The sequence below is a fragment of the Mobula hypostoma genome, chromosome 11 (genome assembly GCF_963921235.1).
Source record: "Mobula hypostoma chromosome 11, sMobHyp1.1, whole genome shotgun sequence".
In the NCBI taxonomy this organism is placed as follows: domain Eukaryota; kingdom Metazoa; phylum Chordata; class Chondrichthyes; order Myliobatiformes; family Myliobatidae; genus Mobula; species Mobula hypostoma.
In genome coordinates, this window is record NC_086107.1 from 88,141,142 (window position 1) to 88,160,909 (window position 19,768).

Below are 19,768 nucleotides of genomic sequence, written 5' to 3' on the forward strand. Positions count from 1 at the left end.
TACAGGTTCCAGACTCTGCCTAGTTATTGGTAGCTAATTATAAAGCTAAATGTCGAGTCCTTATCCCTGTTTTTTCAATCCTCTCATATACCTGTCCACCCTGTACACAATTATCTGAACTATCAATTATAAGGGGCTCTGTTTATCCTTGGACAATTCATCAAACTCTCCCTGGTGCACAGTGTCAGCTCCTACAGCCTCCTTATCTGCTGGTTCAGTGTTCTGGGACAGCGGTCAGCTCTATTCAATACTGAGCCTGTGTTGATAATGTGGCCTTCCTCCACTCTGCTCTGTGTTCTGTGGATCTCTCTCTCACCCGCAGAGTTTCCTCCCGGACGCTGATGGGAACTTGTCGTCTCCCTCTGGCTGTTACATTCCCACCATCAATCCACGATCAGTGTGATTACTGGATCACACTAATTATCTAAGCAATAAATCTGACCACCAGCAATGAACAATTGGAAGCTGAAATGCAAGAACAGATGAACATTCAGCAGAGATACGCGAGACTGCAGGTGCTGGAATCTGGAATAATAAGCAGGAAGATGGAGGAATCTCCAGTGGGTTGAGCAGCATCAGTTGGTGGGGGTGGGGGAGAATTAATTGTTGACACTGGGTCAAGATCATGTTTTAGAACTGATAGAGGTGTCCTCAGTACAGAGTCTCGACCCAAAATATCGACAGTTCCTTTCCTATCACAGATACTGCTTGATCCACAGCGTTCCTCCAGCAGGTTATTGCTTTACATAAGTTGAGTGAATAGTCTTAGCTGACAGATTTGTTAAATAACATAGATCGGACATTTGAACACAATACAACTTGATTAACAAATGAGTAATCTATCCAATTAGCCGAATCAATGTAGTTGCTGCTGCTCCTCATCCCACCACATGGAAGTGTAGACTTAAATACGAGCAGATTGTATATGCTGGTAAATCTGTGAAACTTCAATAAAGGTCTGGTGTGAAACAGAAAGTTGTTCTCTATTGCATTTAGGACATTCCGGGAGTAGAAGAATATGATAGCCATATCTTTGTAGGTAAGAATGGAGCTTATTGTTTCAAAGGTTCAAAGATTCCGTTATTAGCAAAGTATGTATGCAGTATGGAACTGTGAGATTCTTCTTCTCCAGGTAGCCATTAAACAAAGAAAAAACATGGGTCAGTTCAGAATAGAACAGCAAACCCACCCACCTGCCCCCCAACAAAATGTTGGCAGCACAAACATCAACTGCCCAGAACCCTGTCCCCCCGGCATGGAATGCAACAAAACATCAGCCCCCAAATCCCCATCCCCCACATGAAAAGTAACAAAAACACAATGAGAACATCGATCCAAGCCTGCCTCCCCCACACAAAATACAACAAGAACATCAACCACCACATTCCCCTCACCCCCCGCCCAAAAACACAGAATATAAAAACCAGAAGGCTGAAAATTTTACAGGCCATAGTGCCCATCTGTCATTGCAGAAACCTCCGTAACATTCTCTAACATCATCAAAAGAGGGTCACAAGGGGCTTTAATCGGCAAACAATGGAAGCGATAATCAGTGGAATGGAGTTGAACAATGGATCACAGTTTCTTCACTTTGAGGGTTGCGCTCGCTGCTTTCCGGAATCTTCTTAGAGACAGCAAAGTGCTGGTTCACTCCATCGATCTCCAAGCTGTAAATCACAGACTAACAGTTCCAGAAAAAACATTCAAAAGAGATGTAAAAGAAGTGAAATAAATAGTTCTGTCATCTATCCAGAAGATGTTGCCCAAGGGAGTGTTGTACGGAGGCGCCATCCTGACCCGAATTATTATCGCGATAGGAATCAGTGACATTTATGAAGATAGTCTCACATTAATGAATATCAACTAAATCATTGTGGCCAAACTAGGTTGGGAATTGAAGTGTAAAACAAAATGTCAGCTGGTTAATTTTCAATGTGATGGTTGAGATGGGAAAGGTGAGCCAATATTCGCCTTGCCTCCATAAGCAACTTTAGCGAGATGACGATAGTTCAAATTGTGAAGTTCTCTAGTGCAGGTAACTGGATGTTGGATTTTAAATCAGAGAAGGACAGGAACTGTGGCATGGATCAGAGAGGGACAAATATTGTATTTATTATCAGGAATTAACACGAGACATTATAACCTTCAATTATAATTCTTAAATTGGTAATTATATCCCTCATGTTTATTATATACTGATTGCTATTATATTAAATTCAGACCAGTGGCTCCATTGAAGGCACAATAATCAGGGAAACAAACTTGGGTGAACTTGTGGAGTTGACAGGTAGGAATATCTGCTGAATGGGTTTGTTTGGTGAGAGTAATAATCATCTTGTTGGGTCTCCAAGCAGGAACCGAAGCTTGCTCAGCTTGCTATCAATTCTGATACTGTTGCCCTACATCCAGCACCCACAGGTGCTACAGAGCAAACGGAACATCAATAAGTACTTGTCTCAGGATTTGGTTCATCATGTGTGGCATGTTCTTGTACAATACTCAGGTCAGCATCACTATTGCATCTTTGCCCTGAGCATCTGAACCTGTATTATCATTAGAACAAGTTAGAATACACTAAACCAGACAGGACACATAATCACACATCAATTAACTAAATATAGAGTACTAACAATGATATGACCAGAAGCTGTAGGTATGGACTCAAAGAGGCATCATTTTTAATGAGGCTGAATCACTGACTCAGAACTAGAGAAGGTAGAGGGGAGGAGAAGATGGCGCGCACGGCCGCTCCGAAATGATATCGTATTTGTGAAGTAGGTACCGTGCACAATCCTGATTTGATGGAGACAGACATGAGAAGCACGGAGGAACATCTCGAGAAACTTCTGAAATGTCCACTTCACTGCCGCTGCTACTGTGCGATTGAGAATCTCCAGAGGGGAAAGCCCCAGATCCTCGGCTTTGCCTATTGCCTGTTGCCAGGGCTGGGATCGAAGCGCTTGGCAAAGATGGCACTTGGTGCTCGGTGTCGGGGGGCTGGTCAGAGACTCGAAATTTTTGGACGGACTCAAGAGTCGGCTGTGGTCGAATGCTTCCAGGGTGTTGCATCGGCAAGTTTGCGGCACTGGAAGCTCGTGGCAGGGAGAGTTTTTCTTCCTCCTACTGTCTGAGTGAGGTGATGGGACTTTTGAGAGACTTTGAGACTTTTTTTACCGTGCCCATGGTCTGTTCTTTATCAAATTACGGTATTGCTTCGCACTGCTGTAACTGTATGTTATAATTATGTGGTTTTTGTCGGTTTTTGAGTCTTGGTTTGTCTTGTGTTTCTGTGATATCATTCTGGAGGAACATTGTATAATTTCTTAGTGCATGCATTACTAAATGACAATAAAAGAGGACTGCGTGTCCTCATAATCTACTCTAATCAAATTCTCCGAGCACTGGGTATGGGCCTCACTCTCGGACCCAGATTCCAACGCAGTGACATACTTGGGCTGCACAGCCGGAAGCCGTTCTCAATCTCAGCAAATTGGCTCAGAGCTTGGATCGATCCAAACTCACACCTGGTTTAGGTGGACCGGCATCAAAACTGTTCCACATCGATTCCTCTCCAAATCGCTCATTTCAACTCCATCAGCAATACCAACTGCATCTGCGACAATGCCTTGCACAAGCTGCACCTGGGCTTTGAAATGCACCTGCACAGCCCGTCCTTTGAATCAGCATCACCTCTGCTTGTTCTTCATGGATAGGTTACCACAATTTACTTTAGAAAAAGTGTTATTAAGTAATGTTTTTAGTCTAATTTCTATTTATTGCCCTTCTTCCACAAATGACAACTGGTAATTTAGGGCTCTTGGTTCTAAACCATTTACCAACCCAGTAACCAGCTTGACTCACTCAAGAGAGATAGACTCCAACATTCACAAACTTGCATGTTGTATCTAACCAATGAATATCTTACAAATAACCTCTTAGTTGGCAATGATCCCCAGTTCAGAGGATTACCTGGAGCAGGGTTTCTGATCCGCGGCACACTAGGGTTTCCTGAGAGGTCACTAGAGCTGCCGTGAGAGATCATGATTTAAAAAGATAAACTTTTTTTGAACCTCACACAACAGGTGATGCTAGCACTCACAGTTGTGGGCAGTGACTGAGCAGCCCTGTTAGTAATCTCCTTAGAGGACTCTTGGCCCAGTATGCCTCTGTGCAGAAGGGCAGTGTTTATTTGTTTGAGTCTATTATCAGTTTTTGACAGAAGGTAGGGGAGGCTGTTCATAATTGGGAGTGTTGTATTGCATAGAGGGGAGGACAGTAGGCTGTAGACGAGCGTGAAGTGTGTTTTCCGTATATTGAATGGACTCACCCGACTTGGGCTGTGATGTGGGTCTCCCTCCCAAATTACCTCCTCCAACATCCCCTTGGGTGCCGCCGACCAACTTATGGGAGCAAACAAACTACCAGTGTAGTAGAAAATTGGAGGGAGATTTTCATTCTAAAGATGGTCCGGTGTGGCGATCTTTGAGGAGGAAGATTCTAGGCCTAGGCCTAGGCCTGTGGACAAATCTGACAAGGTTAACAGTGAAGAATTACAATCTTCTGAGTCATTTCACTGCACTAGTGCAACAATGGACACAAAAAAAGTCCACGTTTAAAATGAAATGTACTTAGCAATGGGTTTTACATGAACTGGTGATCCAAGTTATCTTATTCTATTGTGCCTAGTCTGTGGAAAGTAACTTACAGATGTAGCAATGGCTCCAGCAAAATTGAAAAGACACTTCACTGCAAATCACAGCTAAGGCATGAAAAAGTGTTGTTGATTTTAAACAACTATTGGATTCTCAAACAATTCAAGCTTTTGAAAATGAAGTCACAGTCGGTAAAAAGATCCAGGAAGCAATTTATTTAGTAGCTTTAAGACCTGTTCACTCGAGAATATTTCTTTAAAAACTGTGTGAAAACCTGGACAAAGAGCACAACTATCTCCTGCATACAGAAATCAGGTGGCTGAGCAGAGGAAGAATTCTCAACAGGCTGTGAGCTGACAGGTGAATGGCAGTAGTCCTTTCAAGAAAATAGTAGGCCAGATTTTGCTGTGCATTTCGAAGATGAAGATTAGCTGCAGAACTTGCCAACTTAACAGACATTTTTCATCAAATGAATTAGTTGAACAAGTCTCTGCAAGGCCCTGTAGAAAATGCTTTGACTTCAAGTGACAAGATTCTTTGAATTAAACGGAAACTGAATCTTTGAAAAAATCATGTTGCAACTGAAATCCTGATATGCTTCCACTGCTGCTTGGGTTTGAGAGTGAAGAAGCATATCAGAAAGTCTCTAGTCTTATTGTAAACCACCTGGAATAACTGCAGAACAAAATTGAACAGTACTTTTCCTCCCTTTCAACACAAATGTATGACTGGGTGAGAGAGCCTTTCTTTGAATCTTCTGCTTAGCCTGAGAACTTGACTTTGAGAGAAGAGGATGAATTTTGTGAGCTGAACTCTGATCATGCACTCAAAATGAGATTTACTGACCTGCCCCTGTACAAGTTCTAGGTTTCTGTGAAGGAATTCATAGGAAGGCAATAAACAATTTGCTGCAGTTTTCAACTTCTTACATTTGTGAGCAGGCTTTTTCTTGTTTAACAAGCATCAAGAGCAAGGATAGAAATTGTCTGTTTTTAGCTGAAGGTAAATCTGTGTGTGCTTATCTCAAGTTCAACCCGGAACTGAGAAATATATTATGTTTGCCTTATGAGTTTTAAAAATTTATGAAAGGGAAAGAAAGATTAATTTCAAGAAAGGTAAGCTAAACTTAACTATCTGATCCCCCTTTCCCGCCCCCCCCCCAATAAAGGTTGGCTAAAAATTCATTCTCTACTCAAAAGAGCATTGACAATTATTGTTGGATTACTGTATATACAACTTACTGGTCATGCTAATGTACCGTGAGCTGTAGATACAATAATGTTTATGTACGTATTCCCAGAGACCTAAAAATTATTTCAAGAGTTCCTCCAGGCAAAAAGGTTGAGAAAGAATGACATGGAGCATCACTGCTTTGTAGACTATAGTTCTTTCAGGCCAACAGCGCCTTCTGAATAACTCCAAGAAACTTCAGCCGTTGCTGCATCTTCCTGCTAGTGTCCTCTTCCATTCAACTTTTGCCAGCTCCTCTTTCATGGCTCCATTATTCACTTTAATCCATTTCTGACTGTGATGTGATACATCTGACTTTGGCTTCTTCGCCTCAAACTGCATGGTGAATTCTAACACTTTATAATCACTGTCTCCTTAGAGTTCCTTTACTTAAACTCCCTAATCAAATCCAGTTCATTACACAACACCCAATCCAGAATGGCTGATCCCTGAGCTCAAAAAAAAAAGCTGCTCTAAAAAGCCATCATGTAAGCATTCTACACATTCTCTCTCTTGCAATCCAACACCAAACTGATTTTACCAATCTCGGTGTACATTGAAAGCTCCCATGACTGCAGTAACATTACCTTTTTGACATGCCTTTTCTATCTCCCACCGGAATTAGTTAACCACATCCTGGGTACCGTTTGGAAGCCTGTATATAACTCCCTTCAAGGTCTTTTTACACTTACAGTTTCTTAACTCTATCCACCAGCACAATCCAGTCTGCACATTACTGTTCTCTTTGAAACTCCAATGTTATGTTTCACAAATTCAAATCATTAAACTAATTCAAAGGAAGTCATGGGAGTCCAAAATGTGGGTCTAATTTTGAGTTTACTTTAAGCGAGGTCCTCACATTGACAACCCTATGGATAGTGTATTTGTCTATAGGGTTTTCATGGAAAGATACGGAAGCAGATTGCCAGGCCTTTCTTCTGCGCACCGGGAGGTCTTGTCTCCAGAAGTAGCTTGCAGAATGTGTGATGTGTGACTCCCCTTAACCTTTCACCTTCAAGCTTGCGGATCATGAAGAACAGAGCAGAGGGGATTCTATCTGCTGGACTCCAGAACAGTCTAGAGAAATGAGAAAAAACATTTAATTGCTGAGAGATTTTGACAGTTTAGTTAAAGGAAAGAGAAAGTAATCAGGACAGTTCAACGTTCAAAATAAAAATTATGATCAGAATACATATATGTCACCACATACAACCCCCAAGATACTTTTCTGTAGGCATACTAAGCAAATCTATTGAAAGGTAACTGTAAACTGCAAACATCAGGAGCTGTTAACTATAAATAAACTGCTCAAGTGCAGATAGAAATAAATAGCAACAAATAACGAGCATGAGATAACAATATAACAAAGTCCTTACATGAGTGCAGCTATCCCCTTTTGTTCAAGAGCCTGATGGTTGAGGGGTAGTAACTGTTCTTGAACCTGGTGGTGTGAGTCCTGAGGCACCTGTCCCTTCTACCTGATGGCAGCAGTGAGGAAAGATCACCGTTTGGGTGGTGAGGATCTTTGATGATAGATGTTGCTTTTCTACAGCATCATTTCATGTAGATGTGCCCAATGGTTGGGAGGGTTTTACCTGTGATGTACTCTGCCAATTCAACTACCGTTTGTAGGATTTTCCATTGAGAGACATTGGTGTTCCTATACCAGGCCATAATTCAACCAGTCAGCACACTTTCCAATATACATCTATACAAGTTTGCAGAGGTTTTCAATGACATGTTGAAATTCCGTAGACTTCCGAGCAAGTTGAGACGCTGTCATATTGTCTTTGCAATAATATTTTGTTATGTACCCCGTAACTGGGTTGCCAAACCAGCAAAAATGGATCACTCAGTTGGAGTCTGGATTACTAGAACTAAGAAAGTTTTATTATTAAAGAAGCAAGCAACACAGTACTCTAATCAAAAGGATAATAAATGCAACAGTTCAGCAATGATAAACACACATGTACACAGAATTAAGATAACAGGATCAATCAAGCTCTATCGTCGTCTAGGGGTAAATGATCAGTTTCAAAGTCACGCAAAGTTCAGTTCAATTTAGTTCAGTTCAGTTCGCAGTAATCGCTGCCGTGGGAGATGGACAGTGGGGGGAAGGAGAGAGAGAGCAAAACGAATGAATATTCAAACGGCTTCCACACAGACCTTCGATATTCTTCGCAGTCAGCTTTCGTGCGAGCCCTTTGTGATGTCATCTGAGGTCACCGACCGTGACCACTCCATTTCCAGATACGATCGTTTCTCTGCGGTGAACCTGGTACCCAGGCAAGAGTGGACACACACCAGGTTCCCGCTGATCGTGCCTTTCCACCCTGTGCGTCTATGGCTTGATCCCGCAACCAGCCGTCCAAAACTTCCCACCGACTTGTGGGAGACGCACCGCTTCCAGGGTCTCATTACCTCGGGGTGTCGCGTGTCCTGCCTTAGCGAACCTATCCCTTTTTATCCCCCTGCTGGGGTATCGCCCGTCCATCACTTCAAACAGTTCAAGGTTCAAAGGGGGAGCCAATCTTAACAGCTCTCCTTCCGTTAAACTCTCCCGTCCCTTCATTAACATCTCCAAATGCTGCTCCATTGTTTTCTTTATCTCTCTTTCTCCTGAAGACAGGTGGCAGACCAACTGCTGATCCCATTGGTGCCAGCACAAGACAGCTAACATCTTAATCTATGTGTCTTCTCATCACACTTCCCACCTTTAAGGATTTTTACCGGGGTAAAAATTACAAACATGAATACATTATTTGATACACACAGATACACATCTTTATCAGCCATTTGGCTAATACAGCGAATTTGAAGTTGTCAACACCTGACAGACAGTAGCCATCACACTTTCTGTTCCTTTTATATGTGTTATTAATAATCCCTTAGACCAGGCTCCAACTTAGCAAACTTCATAGTGGCCAAAAACACTGATGAATTGCAATCAATGTAACCTCTCATTGGGTTTCGTCCTGGACCACAATAACAAGGGTTGTCCCATTCCGACTTAGTTTTCTCTCGCAAGGGCTTAGTAGGAGGGGGAGGGGTAGTAACCGCAGAGTTATTGCAAAACTTCCTACAGTACCCCACCATCTCCAAGAGCCTTCTGAGGGCCCTCTTGTCTGTCGGGGTTGGGATGTCAGAGATAGCCCTCACTGTAGCTCGCATCGCTGCCAGCTGCCCGTGTGTCACCACAATTCCCAGGTAAGTGACCTTCATGTGGCCAAACTCATTTTTTTCAAGTTCCACTATCAAGCTGGCTTCAGACAGCCGTATTACATCACCAATACACACCTCTGTGTTCATCAGCCCTTTCGTCACTGAATTACTCATTCTATAGGAATGTTGCTCGCTAGGCTGACCTAGCATAACAAACACCACCCAACGTCCCAGTTCTTTGCATCGCCTCGGGACAATCAAACACACGTGTGTGAGTCGTTTAATTACTTCTCCTAAAGAGTTGCTTTGTTCGGGGATTAAGGGAGAGACCTTATCAGCAGAGCTGGCCAAAACAATAGCCTTCTCCCATCTGGTCGATACCATACTCATCTTTTCAAAATGGTTTTTTTCTCTTATCAGGGGGACCCTAGCTTCATTGATTTCCCTGCTAACACCGACTAGGTTTGTTAGCATATCTAAAGCCTGTGACCGTCTCAGTTCGCGTCGGCCATAATCAATAACATCCTTCCTCCGGTGCAGCCGGTAAACCTCTTTCATGATTCCACCAACTGTTTCCTCCAGTACCGCAAAATGTCCACCAAGGAGGACCTTGTGGGCCATGTTAAAAATCTCATCCCCATAACTCCTTTGCACCACCCCCCATTCCTCATCTGCGGGTACGGTACTTGGTCTCCCTTTCTTCCTTAGCACTTCCTCCTCCACACAATAGCCTACTGGTTCCCTTGTTAATTCTGCGTCAGAGAGAGCTGTCTCTGCCAAAACCATCAGCCCCTCGTCTCGCTCCTGCGCCTGCACAAATTCTTTCCTGGCTAATGCTAAGTCTGTCTCAGCTCCCTCACTACCTCTTGTTTCACTACACTCCTTCTTTTCACTTTCCACCCCCTTCTCGTACAAGGCTGGCAGAAACGTCTCAGCTAAATTTACTACCGCAGTCCCGTGATGAACCTGTGAGTCCATGGGCGGGGCCTCAATGCTGGCAGGCTGATCTGTAAATCTCACCCGCTGGGAACACGTTTCCCCCGGCGAGGTCATTACCGAGCAAGACTTCCACGCCTGTCATCGGTAATTCGGACCTCACCCTGATCGTGACTAGTCCAGAGACCAGGTTGCTTTGTAAGTGTATCTGGTGCAAAGGGACTGCCTCTGTCCCTTCCCCAATACTTTTGACCTTGACCTCCCCAGTCTGGGTCTCTGAGCTAAACTCTAATACACTCTTCAGTATCAGTGACTGACACACTCCCGTGTCTCTCCAGATCCGCACTGGAACTGGTTTTAACCCCTCCTTCACTGACACCAATCCGGCCGAGATAAACCTCTCGCGCCCTTCCTGAACTTTGGCAGACCTGTCCTCTCCTAGCGGTTCATTTACTAGCTCGATACAGCCAGTCAAAATCACCGTTTTTCCTTTTCCCATCTCCTTCTTTGGGGCAAAGCACCTGGACGCAAAGTGTCCGACTTTCCCGCAATTATAACAGACGACCCCAGGAGACTTCCTACCAGACTGCTCCTGATCTACCTCATCCTTCTCACTAGTCCCCGGCTTACTTTCTGACTTTTCTGGTGGACTCTCCCCGCCGTCCTGACTACCCTTCTGGTAGCCTTTACTCGGGGCAAACTTCGTTTTATGTGTCAATGCGTACTCATCCGCTAACTTAGCAGTTGTGGCTAACGTGGCTGCCTCTTTCTCATCTAGGTAGGGTCTCATACCCTCAGGGACACAACCTTTAAACTGCTCAATTAGGATCAGCTGTAGCAGTCTGTCATAATCCCCCTCTACCCCCTTCGAGACGCACCAACGTTCACAATATGTCTGCATCTCACGGGCAAACTCTAAATACGTGCGGTCCCACTGCTTCCTCGCATTCCGGAACCTCTGCCGGTATGCCTCCGGGACCAATTCATAAAACCTGAGGATGGCCTCTTTCACCACCTCATACCTCTGGGCATCTTCTGCGGACAAAGCTGAGTAAGCTTGTTGGGCTTTCCCTTTCAGTACACTCTGAAGCAAAACAGCCCACATCCCTCGGCCAGTCCTGACTTGTAGCAACTTTTTCGAAATGGAGAAAGTACCGATCCACGTCAGTATCGTCAAATGGAGGAACCAGCCTAACCTCCTGGGTCGCCCGGAACCCTCCACCTTGGTTCGGCACGGGTCCCTGCTCTGCCCTTATCTTTAACTTCTCCAGCTCGAATTCCCTTTCCCTCTGTTTCTCCTCTCGCTCCAACTGTCTCTCTCTCTCTCTCTCTCCTGCCTTTCTAACTGTTTCTCTTTCTCCCGCCTTTCTAACTATTTCTCTTTCTCCCGCCTTTCTAACTGCTTCTCTTTGTGTTCTAACTGCCGTACCCGGAACTCGTGCTCGAGTCTCAGTTTTTCAAGCTGCACCTGTACCGCGTCTCCAGCAGGTTTTTCTATAGACGCCACCTCCAACTCGCCTTGGGGAAACACACCTCTGGATACATAGTGCTCTACGATAGCTCTGTGTATCTCCTCTCTCCTCATTGTCGACTTCCCCTTAGCAAGATTCAACCGTTTGGCCACAGCTGCCAATTCCACTTTCCTGGCATCCTCTAATGCCTCCAAGGTCGGCGCCTTTATAAATCCCTCAACCTCCATTTCTGCTGTTTGTCTTTTCTTTCTTTCGGGAATTTTAACCCAATCAATTTACTCTGTCCCAAATTTAGCGTTCAAAATCCCGGATGAGCCCCCACTTACGGTACGTACCCCGTAACTGGGTTGCCAAACCAGCAGAAATGGATCACTCAGTTGGTCTGGATTACTAGAACTAAGAAAGTTTTATTAAAGAAACAAGCAACACAGTACTCTAATCAAAAGGATAGTAAATGCAACAGTTCAGCAATGATAAACACACATGTACACAGAATTAAGATAACAGGATCAATCAAGCTCTATCGTTGTCTAGGGGTAAATGACCAGTTTCAAAGTGACGCAAAGTTCAGTTCGCAGTAATCGCTGCCGTGGGAGATGGACAGTGGGGGGGGGGGGGGAGGAGAGAGAGAGCAAAACGAATGAATATTCAAATGGCTTCCACACAGACCTTCGATATTCTTCGCAGTCAGCTTTCGTGCGAGCCCTTTGTGATGTCATCTGAGGTCACCGACCGTGACCACTCCGTTTCCAGATACAATCGTTTCTCTGCGGTGAACCTGGCACCCAGGCAAGGGTGGACACACACCAGGTTTCCGCCGATCGTGCCTTTCCACCCTGTGCGTCTATGGCTTGATCCCGCGATCAGCCGTCCAAAACTTCCCACCGACTTGTGGGAGACGCACCGCTTCCAGGGTCTCGTTACCTCGGGGTGTCGTGTGTCCTGCCTTAGCGAACCTGTCCCTTTTTATCCCCCTGCTGGGGTATTGCCTGTCCATCACTTCAAACAGTTCAGGATTCAAAGGGGGAGCCGATCTTGACAGCTCTCCTTCCGTTAAACTCTCCCGTCCCTTCATTAACATCTCCAAATGCTTCTCCATTGTTTTCCTTATCTCCCTTTCTCCTGAAGACAGGTGGCAGACCAACTGCTGATCCCACTGGTGCCAGCACAGGACAGCTAACATCTTAATCTATGTGTATTCTCGTCACAATTTATATGATGGGTCCAGGACAGGTCCTCTCAGATAGTGACATCCAGGAATTTAAAGTTACTGACCCTCTCCACCTCTGATCCTCCAATGATTACTGGCTCAAGGACCTCTGGTTTCTCTCTCCTGAAGTCTACAATCAGTTCCATGGTCTTATTGACAATGAGTGACAGGTTGTTGTTATTACACCACCTAGTCAAGTTTTCAATATCCCTCCTGTATGCTGATTCATCACCCCCTTTGATACAGCCCACAACAGTGGTGTCATCAGCAAACTTGCATATGGTGTTGGAGCTGTCATTATTGTAAAGGGAGTGGATCTGGGGGCTAAGTACACATCCCTGCTCCTGTGTTGGTGGAGATTATGGAGGAAGTGTTTTTGCCAAACCAAACTAACTGCATTCTACAAGTGAGCAAATCCAGGATCCAATTGCACAAGGGGATTTTGAGGACCAGATCTTAGAGTTTACAGATCAGTTTTGAGTGGATGATGGTGTTAAATGCCAAGCTGTAATCGATAAAGAGCGTGCTTGCCTTAGATTTATTCTCCTGAAGGCAGCCCGCACAGTCCAACACCGAGACCAAAGGACCATCAGGAGACATCGGGGTGCATGATGGTGGTCAAAGTGAACATAACAGGCATTGTGCTCATCTGGAAGCAAAGCTCTGCTGTCTCCTCTGTCACTCAATTTATCTTTGTAGGAAGTTTGAAGCATTGAAACCCTGACAAAGCTGTCCAGCTCCCTTGTTTATTCCAGTATCCTCCAGAATTTCCACTTTGCCTGAGAAAGGACTTCCCAGAGATCATACCTGCACCTCTGTAGCATTCTTCATCTCCAGACTTGAATGCCTCTGATCTGGCTCTCAGCAGGTTCTGGATTTCATTGTTCATCCAGGGCTTCTGATTGGGGAAACACCGAACAGTTTCACACACTCATCCACAGCTGTTTTGATAAAGTCTGCAATGACCCTGGTGTAGTCATTCAGATTCTCGGAAGTGCTCTTGAACATGGCCCAGTCCACTGACCAAGGCAATCCTGTAACTGTTCCTCAGCATCCCGCTACCACCTATTAGTTGTCTTGATCTCTGGAGCCTTGCTCTTTAAGCTCTGTCTGTATGCTGGTATCAGGAGTCCAGCCAAATGATCCGACTTGCCAAAATGCGGCCTCAGGAAGGAACGATAGACATACCTTATCGTAATGAAGCAGTGGTCGAGTGTGATGGGACCTCTGGTGCAACAGGTTACATGCTGGTGTTAAGTGTGCAGGGTTTTCTTCAAACAGGCCTGGTTAAAATTGCCGACTATAGTTTGAAATGCATCGGGATGGGCTGTTTCTTGTTTACAAACAGCATCGAGTAGTTTCATGACTGCTTGCTTATTATCAGCCGCTGGTGGGATGTAAACTGTGGTGAGGATCATGGATGAGAACTCCTGAGGCAAGTAGAATGGTCTACATTTAATTGTTAGTTGTTCTAAATGAGGAAAACAAGAAGCTGACATAACCCCAACGTCCATGCACCAACTAGAATTGACTAAAAAGCATTCCCAACATCTATTTCCTGTCCAGAACTCCAGGTTCGATCCATTCTGAAGATGGTATAACCTTCTGGTTGGATTGTTGCGTCCGGCGTGTTTGCTATTAACCAAGTCTCAATGCAACAAACAACTGAGATCTGCCTCTGATACAGCAGTCTTGTCCTGAGATCGTCAATCTTATTTTCAAGTGACACTACATTCGCCAACGAGATGCTCGGAAGAGGAGGCCTCATCCTCTGCGCTTCAACATGGTTTGAATCCCGATTCTCTTGCCGCCTTTTTGGCCGTGGCCGTGGCGTTGGCCCTTAAAGGCGCCGCACTAAACTGCTCCGCATTTAACCAACAAACATGAGATCTGAATATCATTGATATAGATTCATAGTCTATTGCGAAAAGGAGATTTACATGCTGCAGGTTACAGTGAAAGTAGTTCAAAAGGAGAATATTTAAGAGGAAAACTGGTGTAATTTCCTGCAGTTCGCAGAGTCATCGTTGTACTCTGGCGCCATTTTAAGGAACAAAGCTTTTCAAACCACAACAACTTCTTTGGTCTTGAGAGGATGGTTTCCATGGTAGGAGGAAGATCCAGAACTGTGGGATCATCTTGGAATAGGGGTCAGCTCACGTCAGAGAGAGACAAGTAAGAATTTCTCCTTTTGAATCTTAGGAATTCTCATTCTGAGAATGGACAATGAGATATAGAAGCGAATAGAAAACTCCAAGTCTTTTCCACCATTCTACAATGGCTAATTTTTTTTCTCATCTCCATTTTTCTGCTATTCCCTGAAACCCTTAACCCTTGAAAGCTCTGGGCAGTACTCGCTAGAATGTAGAAGTATGAAGGTGAATCTCATTGAAACATATCCAATGTTGGAAGGTCTAGTTAGAGTGCATTCTCCTTGGTGGGGGAGTCTAGGACTAGAGGGCATAGCCTCAAAATAGAGGTGAGGTATTGTGACCAACGTCACGAGAGAGACACTGAACTAGTGGATATTGAAGTGTTTTACTCAACAAAAATGAGCAACAGGCTTCATATTGAAACACTCTTGGTGGAAGAGGACTGCTGGATCCAATATTACATAACATTTTTACATGCTAAAGATCAAAGGTAACAGTAGGACAATTCTCCAGAAAAAGTCTTTCCAGCCCCTTCTTGCCCCTCCAGGACAAAAATAAATTTCTTCCTGTAAAGGCCAAACTTTTAGGAGGATCTAATCAAATAGGGCAGCAGAAATGCCCTGTCGTTTGGAACCCTTTCCCCAATAACCCATCATTTCCCTACTGCAGATCTACATCTTCACCATAATCCCTAATGGCTACCTAGAAAACTCTAAGCAGAGGTTGCTCCAGATATTTGACCAACAAACACACACTACAATTATAACCAGTTCAATTCTTTGCCACGTTTGTGATACTTTGTGACACCCTGGTGACTGACCCGAATAGATCCGAGTGTGAGTGCTAACCTCAAAAATACTCACCCACTTAGACTGCTTAAATTGCTGACCACACGATGGGCTACTGACGTATCCAAGTGAGCTCCCAAATGCTGCAGCATGAACAATTCCTGGAGAGACACTGAAGATAGTGGCTAGTGGGTATAGAAGAATTTTGTTCAGTAAAAACATGTAACAGGCATCATATTCAGACCAACTTAAAGGAAACGGCCAGCTCAAACCACTATTATATGATATTTTTATATACTAATGATCAAAGGTAACAGCAGGATAATACTATTGTTACAATGGATCCACAATGCTTCCTTTAAATTAGATGTAGTTTTCAAACACCTTTGTTCTTTGCACCCACACTCCAGACACCCAAAATCAATGAAAATCCCCCACTGACTTGAGGCCACATTCATTCTTATGCAGGCATCTCTATTTTTCTTACATAGATTTGCCTAAGAGCCTCTAAAATATTGATATTACATCAGGCTCTACCACTGTCGCCAGCAATGTGTACTGCACACTGTGCAAAATACCTCTCTCTGACATCTCCCCTAAACATTTCTCCACTCAACTTAAATGGGTGTCCTCTGCTATCAGCCATTGCTGACCTAGGAAAAAGACACTTTATCTATTCCTCTCATAATATTATCCACCTATATTAAGTTGCCTCTCATTCTCCAAAGTGAAAAGCCCTAACTCACTCAACCATTCCTCATAAGACATGCTCTCTAATCCAGGCAGCATTTCCTCTGCACCCTCTCTGAAACTTCCTCATCCTTCCTATATTGAAGCAACAAATACCAAATGCAATGACGTTACAGTATGTAAGATGTTGGTGAAGTTGAATTTGGAGTACCTTGTGCAGTTTTCAACACCTATCTACATGAAAGACATCAATAAGATTGAAAGAATATAGAGAAAATTTACAAGGAAGAAGATGGTACCAGTGAACAACGCGACTAAAGATGACGACTTTCAGAAGGTTCATGAAACTGCTTCTTTCACTTCTTTTATGTCTTCTTTTTCTTTCTAATATGGGTCTGCTATTGTCAGAACCTGTCATCTACATGTTGGTGGCATGTTTTTGGGCCAATCGAGTGACCTAGTACTTCAGTGTCATTGAGGGATTTCGGTGAGGTATGTGGCCTTGAGGGCCAGAAGCCTGGAGTCGGGTTGCAAGACCATGATTGACTCCATTACTCACCGATTAAAGCATTGAGAAAGATTGAAAACATCGAGGAGATGGTGAGGGGTGGCTCTCGACCAGCTTCTCACTCACTGCTACTAGCTGAAGGGTCATGCTTTTGAATGGTTTCTTTCTCCCTCTCACCTGATGCTGCTGAAGGATTGTGCTAAAGACCACGGTCCTGGGCAAGTTTTAATTGATCCGTGTTATGATGTGGTTCTGGTTTCTGGTCACTCCTCTTCTGCTGCTCATTTGGGTGACTTTGATCGTGGTGGCCTGCAGGTGACAAATGAAGCTGAATGGAATTTGCCTGGACTCTTTCAATTTTGTGTTTTATATTCTATGTTTTTTGCTCATTTTTAATTTCTTTTTTTCCTGTTTGTACAATTACTTTTTTTTCACGTGGGATGGGGATGTGGTTTGATGATTTTGTTTGAACAGGTTCCAGGATTTTTTTTGTTCCATGTCTGTCTGTGGGAAGATAAATCTCAGGGTTGTATATTGAATACAAACTTTCATAATAAATGTACATTGGATCTTTTAATCTTTGGCTGTTGCTGGGACTTCGGGACCTCAGTTGTAGGGAAAGGTTGTGTTTTTTTCTTTTATTTATTGGATTCCTTGTGTTTTCTTTTCTGTGCAGCATCATATCAAGAGTAACAATTATTCTGTTCTCTTAAACTTGGGGAGAGGAGAATGAGGGCAGATCATGATATCTCTTTACACCTGTGTATTGGAAATAACATTAAACAATCTTGAATCTTGAGATATGAAAAATTATGATAGGTATAGATAGGGTGAATACTTGTTGGCATTTTCCCCCTTTGGCTGGATGAGACTAGAACAGTTTTAGGGTGAAAGGTAAAATATTTAAGTGGAATCTGATGGGGTCTCCTTCACTCAGAGGGTGGTGTGAGTGTGGAATGAGCAGCCAGGATATGCAAGTTCAAGTGTAACATTTAAGAGAGGTTTGGTTTGGTACATGGAGAGAGAGATATGGAGTGATATGGTCTGGGTGCAGGTAGATGAGACAATGCAGAAGACCAGGCTGGCATAGACAAAATGGAATGAAGTGATTGGTGATTCAATGACACCAATTGTAGTCTATCGAACTGTAAAATTACCTTGTGGTGTTTGAACCTAGTCCACCTACTAATGAAATTTAACCAACCATAGGTCTTAACCACCTGATCAAACTTATGCAGGAAGTTTGAGGGACCTATGAGATTAGATCCCTGTTCCTTCATGCTGCTAAGAATAAACTGGGGCAGGGCTAGTTTTGGGGGTGTTACACGGGATGTTTAAGAGTTTGTTTGGGTGAGGCAGTTTGCTGGTAAAGAAATGACTGGCAATGGGAAGCTTTTGAAAGTGTAATATCAAGGTCCAGAGGTAGTATGGCAAGGCTGGAAAACTGAGGGACCCCTAAATGACAAGAAGTATTCAGGCTCTGGTTATACATTGGGTTTAGGCAATTGGAAACAAGTGAATCTCTCAGCAATAACAAGAATTGTGTGAGTACACTTTAGAGAGAAATCAGGATGGCAAAAAGAGGGTATGATGTAGATCTGGAAGTCAAAGTTAAGGAAAATTCCAGGAAATTCAAAAGCTATATTAAGAGTAAAAAGGAGGCTAGGGAGAGAATAGGTCTCCTTGAGGATCATCAGAGCTGTGTATGTGTGAAGCTAGAGAAAAGGGACAAGATTTGTTAATGAATATTTATCATCAGTTTCTACTGATGGAGAAAATAGTGGATGTGAAATAAATGAGGGATACAAACGTTGATCTTGCAGAGCAGAGTTAAAAAGGTGACAGTTATTTCCTCAGTGGTTTGAACGGGGCACGACTGCGCAAGCGGGTGGAGGTCGCCCAGTGAGAACAGCGAGAAGAGTTTAAAAAGAAGACAGCTCAAGAATGAAATTAGGAAAGCCAGAAGGGGCCATGAGAAGACTTTGGTGGGCAGGATTAAGGAAAACCCCAAGGTATTCTACAAGAATGTGAAGAGCAAGAGGATAAGACATGAGAGAATAGGACCGATCACTTGTGACAGTGGAAAAGTGTGTATGGGACCAGAGGAGTTAGCAGAGGTACTTATTGAATACTTTGCTTCAGTATTCACTACAGAAAAGGATCTTGGCGATTGTAGGGATGACTTGCAGTGGACTGAAAAGCTTGAGCATGTAGATAATTAAGGAAGAGGATGTGCTGGAGCTTTTGGAAAGCATCAAGTTGGATAAGTCACTGGGACTGGACAAAATGTACCCAAGGCTACTGTGGGAAGTGAGGCAAGATGTTGCTGAGGCTCTGGCAGTGATCACTGCATCATCAATAAGGACAGGAGAGGTTCCGGAGAATTGGAGGGTTGCAGATGTTGTTCCCTTATTGGAGAAAGAGAGTAGAGGTAGCCCAGGAATTTGTCGACCAGTCAGTCTTACTTCAGTGGTTGGTAATTTGATGGAGAAGATCCTGAGCGTCAGGCGTTATGAACATTTGGAGAGGCAAAATATGATTAGGAATAGTCAGCATGGCTTTGTCAAGGGTAGGTCGTGCCTTACGAGCCTGATTGAATTTTTTGAGGATATGACTAAAGACATTGATGAAGGTAGAGCCGTAGATTAGATTAGATTAGATTAGATTATGAGGACACGCAGTCCTCTTTTATTGTCATTTAGTAATGCATGCATTAAGAAATGATACAATGGTCCTTCAGCATTCACAAGACAAACCAAGACTAAAAAAACTGACAAAAACCACATAATTATAACATACAGTTACAACAGTGCAAAGCAATACCATAATTTGATAAAGAATAGACCATGGGCACAGTACAAAAAAGTCTCAAAGTCTCTCGAAAGTCCCATCATCTCACGCAGACGGTAGAAGAAAGACAAACTCTCCCTGCCATGCACCTCCAGCCCCGCAAACTTGCCGATGCAG

The 19,768-nt window shown here is 43.7% G+C and overlaps 1 pseudogene; it reads left to right on the top strand.

Moving 5' to 3' along the window:
- The first annotated feature begins 1,998 nt into the window (after positions 1-1,998).
- LOC134353495 (guanylate-binding protein 1-like) overlaps positions 1,999-19,768 on the top strand; it is a 53,771-nt pseudogene continuing 36,001 nt past the window's right edge.